The sequence below is a fragment of the Sarcophilus harrisii genome, chromosome 3 (genome assembly GCF_902635505.1).
Source record: "Sarcophilus harrisii chromosome 3, mSarHar1.11, whole genome shotgun sequence".
Classification (NCBI taxonomy): Eukaryota; Metazoa; Chordata; class Mammalia; order Dasyuromorphia; family Dasyuridae; genus Sarcophilus; species Sarcophilus harrisii.
This window is the reverse complement of record NC_045428.1, coordinates 12,825,733-12,831,732: the sequence shown is the minus strand read 5'-3', so window position 1 is coordinate 12,831,732 and position 6,000 is coordinate 12,825,733. Positions and strand designations below refer to the sequence as shown.

Genomic DNA, 6,000 nt, shown 5'->3' with positions numbered 1-6,000 from the left:
AAGACTGAGAAAATACACAAAAGAGACCATGAGACTGATGGCTGGAAGCATTTAATTAACGTGTCTCCTGATCAGAGATGAAGACATTCATCTCCAGCAAAGCTTGACTGCTGCTGTAGGAAGAGTTCAGCAAGCCTAGCCCTGATCATGGTGCTGCTCTGGATTTCACTTGTAATGACCAGATCGGCCATGAGGAGGAGCTATTTATCCGCTCTGTAGCAACAGGAGGCTTCATTCTCTGTAGCCTTGGATGGAACCAATCCATCATCAGCTCCTTTGGGAGGTGGATGCTGCCCAATGACAGCTCACTTGAGTGGAGGGGAGGGTTGGGGTGGGAAGCCCTGGATTTCTAAATCGCAGAGTAATCCTGTCACTTGGGATGCTGCAGCCAAGATCTCCAACTTTTCTACTCACCTATGGGAAGATTCCATTGGCCAAAGAACAAACAGGTTGCGGGAGATGGTGTGTTTATTCCTTTCTGTTGAAATGACTTTAGTCAAAGGAACTTCTTCCCTTGGGAAAACATGGAACCCCAGGAACTTTCACCTTTGACATAGCTACTGTCTGCCTGCTGTGCTATGGGCTCAATTCACTTTTAGGTGTTATGATAAGCAATTTGCTTTGAATTTGCCTCCTGACTTTCCTCTCAGAGGCAGGGAGTCCTAAGCCATTTTTCTTCTGTAGAACTGCTATTACCACAAATTTGTTATAAACCTCATCTTGGGCTTAGATCAGGAAGTACATGAAATTCTTGTGTCAGATGTTCATACGACATGAAAATCCTTGGGATTTGTGAACTCTTTATAAGATTTCTCACCTTTCTGCCTTTTTTTGTTTGTTTTCATCCATAAAATCAAGTAACTCATCCTATAATATCTCTAAACGGTTTTCCCTCAGTACCCCCCAATATATGTCAAAGATTGTAAAACTCAGTTTTTGTTTTTCCTTTGAGGCAACTGATTTGCCCAGGATCATACAGCTAAGAAGTATTAAGTATTTGAGGCTGGATTTGAACTCAGATCTTTCCTGACTTCAGAACTGGTGCTCTATCCATTGTACCACCTAGCTGCCCCCCAAAATCAAAGAAATGTAATAGGATTCAAAGACGAGCTTATGGGAAAATAACCATGTTTGTTAATGGGAAACCCTTTTGATCCAGTCCTGGATGGGTTCATCACTTATGATTGCATCCTAAGTTGATATTTCAATAGAAAATGCCTCTTAGAGTTCTCTGAAATTCCCAGCAAGTAGCATAGGCCATGATCCTCATTTGGACTACTACAATTCTGTGCAGCTATGCTCAGGTGGTATCAACACTATTTCCAGTCTGTTTTCTCAACCTGAGTCCTCAATAAGCATTGATTAAGCACTTTGATAAGTATTGTACTGAGTATAATCTTTATGTATAATGTAATTTCTAAGAATAAGTCCTTTTTGAAAGGAAACTCTCCACTGACTGAACAAACTGTCCAGAATTTTCCCACATTGGCAGGAGAACCAATTTCCTCTGCAGCACAGCAATAACTCAGGGCCAAGTAATGGAGCCTACAATCTGGTGTTTCTTCCTCTTGCTACAACACCTGCTGATTCATGTGTCATTTTCCCCCCAAAAGCATTTATTAATTTACCTCGCTCACCCCAAACCATAAGTTTATATATAGCTTATATAACCTATTATATAGGCTATACATGCAAAACAAAACCTTGGGATTTGGGAACTCTTTATGAGATTTCTCACCTTTCTGCCTTTTTTTTTTTTGTTTTCACCCAGAAAATCAAGTAACTCATCCTATAATATCTCTAAATGTTTTTCCCTCAGTACCCCCCAATATATGCCAAAGATTGTAAAACCCAGTTTTTTTCTTTTGAGGCAACTGATTTGTGAACGAATATTATAGACACAAAGGGGTGGGACATGACCAAAAAATGAAAAATAATATGTTTCATTCTGCATTCAGACTCCATCAATTCTTTCTCTGGAGATGGGTAGCATTTTTCATCATGAATCTTTTGCAATTGTCTTGGGTCATTGTATTGGTGAGAAGAGCTAAGTCACTGAGAGTTTTTCATTGTATAATCTTGCTGTTACTGTGTACAGTGTTCTCCTGCCACTGCTTACTTCACTTTGTATCAGTTCAGGGAGACCTTTTTAGATTTTCTGACATCTTCCTGTTCATCATTTCTTATAGCACAGCAATATTCCATTGTAATCACATCCCACAGCTTGTTTAGCCATTCTCCAATTAGTAAGCCTTGCCTCAGTTTCCAGTTGTTGTTTTGCTGCCACAAATAGAGCTGCTGTGAATAGTTTTGTACATATAAGTCCTCTCTTATTTTTTACTTCTTTGGGATACAGACCCAGTAAGGGCATTGTTGGGCCAAAAGGTATAGGTGTATATATATATATATATATATACATACACACACACACAGAGAGAGAGAGAGAGAGAGAGAGAGAGAAAGAATTTGATGACTCTTTGAATATAGTTCCAAACTGCTCCCTAGAATAGTTGAATTGGCTCACAACTCCATCAACAATGCATTAGTGTCCAAATTTCTCCATAGCCCTTCCAAAATTTATCATTTTCTGTTTCTATCATATTAGTTAATGTGATGGGTGTGAAATGGTACCTCAGCATTGTTTTGTTTTTCAATTCTCTAACCAAGAGTGATTTGGAACATTTTTATATGACTATAGATAGTTTTGATTTCTTTGTTTGAAAACTGCATATTCATATCCTTTAATAATTTATCAGTTGAGAAATGAGTTTTTTTAAAATAAATTTGACTCAGTTCTCTATATATTTGAGAAATGAGGCCTTTATTAGAAACATTTGCTATAAAAACTGCTTCCCAGCTTTCTGCTTTCCTTTAAATCTTGGTTGTAGTGGTGACCCATGTGGTTTTATACAATTACAAATGGAATCAGGACTCAGCTCATGATTTCTTCCCATTACCACGTGGGTCTGTGTCCCAGGCATCAGATGGAAACATGGTGACTCCATAGCCTGCTCCAAGGTACCTTGGTACTGTGGGAGAAGGGGAAAATACCCATTATAGATCATGACTCTATCTGTTCAATCACATTCCTCTAGATGGTTAGGAAGGAACCTTAGGTAATTTATATATTTATATAATTAAATAAATTATATATTATAATATATATAATTTAATAATATAAATTATATAAATTATAAATTATTATATAATATATATTATATATTATTATATTATAACAAACTTGTGGTAATATAATTAATATAATTATAACAAATATAATTATAATATAATATAATAACAAATTTATAATATATAATATATTATATATAATTATAATATATATGTTATATTATATTATATATATATTATATAATAATTATAAATTATTATAATTTAATAATATAATTTATTTATTTATATATTTATATAATTTATATATTCCCTCAAAGTTTCCTTCAGGGAAACTTTCAAAAGTTGAAAGAAAATTAGGGATTGAAGTGCCTTTTCAAACTTCTAGGGAAGGGTTTTTAATCTGAAATCCATGGACAGTGATGATTTCAGGGAGTCTATGAATTTGGATAAGAAAACAAATACACCTCTATTTTCACTTATCACTAACTTAAATTGCATATTTTCTTCAATTATTAAAAAAAATAATTTTCTTGAGAAGAGTTGCTTAAGCTTCCTCAGAGTATGGGGAAATATGGCATAGAAAAGTCCAGAATCCCCTCTTCCAAGCTACTGTGAGCCAAAAAAAAGGAAAAATAAGGCAGTTCACTCTATATTTGTACTAATTGAGTTACAACATGGTGTAAGGGATCTGTCAATGTCAGTGGCTGGCCAAATTGTCCATTGGCATCAGACCAGTCAACAGTGGCTTTAATTAGTTGTTAAATATATTCTCCCTGACAGAATTATGCTGATGGACCACTCAGTCCGTGGAAAGGAACTGGACACGGTTTTCTTCTCCTACCTTTCTATCCTTCCCTTTAATTGACCTAAAAGAATGATTTCTGGATCACAGAAACAGTTTTAGAACTGGGAGAGACCTGAGAGATCATACATCCCAGTCCCTCACTTTAAGAGGCTCCGAGATGAATGAATGAATGAACGAATGGAAAAACAATGACTAAATGTTTACCATGTGCCAAGCTTTGTCCTAAATGTGAGCAATATAAAGTACATGAGCCCAGTCCTTTTATTTCCCCCATGATAACTCTATGACCCAGTGTCTTCTAGGATAGTTTGAAATTTACAGCCTTCTGTGCACTGTCATCAGAAAGGACCATGTGGCCTGAGGAACTGCTCCCAGGGATCTGTCGATCTTTCTGTTTGTGCACTTTGGAGGAAAAGAACTTGGCAAACAAACTTTCCCATGGTATTTTTCAGAGGATGGCTTTCCAGCACCTCGGATTTATACCCATAATTAATGATTTTGCAATAGGTAGATTCTAAAAGAGCTCAGGATTGGCATTACTCTGTGAAATGAAAGTTCCCTCTTAAATCTTATCACCTGACCATCACCAGACCAGTCGCAGTGGCTTTAATTAGTTGTGAGTTTTAAAAACAACACCAAATAAACAGTTTCCATACCATTTGGTGGTGCTGTTTAGATATTCAAAGAAATTGAGCAGTTCTTACCATTGAACAGTGGAAAAAACATATCCATATGTATCTCCCGCCTCAGAGTGAACCATAGGACTAAGTTAGTCTTATAAAGGGGGGAGAGACTCATTGGCTTTTCAGAGACCTTTTCCTTATCAACAAATGGCAGGTTTTGATAGGATAAGGAAAGAGAGTTGACTGTAGATGCTAAAGTGTAATTATAAGAAAGGAAAGGGGGGAAAGGGATGCGCTTCTAAAAATACTAGAACCTACAACTCAATTGAGAAAATCAATTGCATTTTTTCTCTTCCAAATACTGGAGCACCATTTTAAACAACACATTTTGTTCTCTATTAGCAGATTTCTTGACATCTGATTTATGCAATTAAAAAAATCACACTTCAGAACCTCATGAGACAGCAAGTCAAGAGCAAATTAGCTTAAGAATAGCTGCTGATTCTTCTCTAGGCCTTTTGGATACAGTTTCAGAGAAGCATGGATTGCTCTTCTCTCCTACTCCCTCCACACCCTCAGTTCTACCTGCTGATAATTTCTGAAATCCACCCATTAGTGTATCATTTTTACTTCAGCATTTTTCTAGTTCCTTCAGTTATTAGGTCATTCCCACATGACTAATTAGATGGCCCACTGTTTAAAGCCCTTGGACTGGAGTCAAGGAGATCTGAGTTAAAATTCATCCTTGAATACTTACTAGCTATGTGACCCTGTGAAAATCAGTCTGTTTGCCTCAGTTTCCTCAATTGTCCAATGAGGATAATAACAGCACCTTTTCCCATGCTTGTGAGGATTAAATGAGATAATATTTATAAAACATTTATCAAAGTACCTATCATGTCATAGGTGCTTAATAAATGTTTATTCCCTCTTCTCCCCTAATTATTTTGTATTTATTTGGTGGATATATCCTGCATTTATTTACTAGTATATGTATATGTTATGTATATATCGATTCTTATTGCTACCAGTCCATTGATACTCAACAAGTATTTATTGAGTACCTACTGTGTGCCAGGCTAGATTGTATACTTCTTGAAAATAGGGAAATCTATTTTTCTCAAAGTCTATTTTTCTCCAAAACTTTTGTTTTTGAGTCCCCTGTGCCTAATCTATTGCCTATCACACACTACACATGAGAACAAACATGTGTTAGACAGAGATAAACATGTGGGTAACTAACTAGGTAGATAAAGTGTTTATTAACTGCTTATTGTGTGCTAGACATTGTGCTCAGTCTGAGAAAAGAAGCACAAAACAGAAGACCATCCCTACGCCCAAGAACTCTTCATTCTCATAGGGGAAGTCTGTTTAAAAGGGAGGTAGAAAGTGGGTCAAAGAGAATCTATCGGGTAGGCAAAGTAGAAAGAAATCTGGAGA

At 36.3% G+C, this 6,000-nt stretch overlaps 1 long non-coding RNA gene across 1 annotated transcript in view; it reads right to left on the bottom strand.

Moving 5' to 3' along the window:
• Positions 1-2,832: 2,832 nt before the first annotated feature.
• Positions 2,833-6,000, bottom strand: part of LOC116422984 — a 35,707-nt gene continuing 32,539 nt past the window's right edge. Inside the window, exon 3 of the long non-coding RNA XR_004233474.1 lies at positions 2,833-3,029. This is a non-coding gene — a long non-coding RNA (uncharacterized LOC116422984). The remainder of the gene's footprint in view (positions 3,030-6,000) is intronic.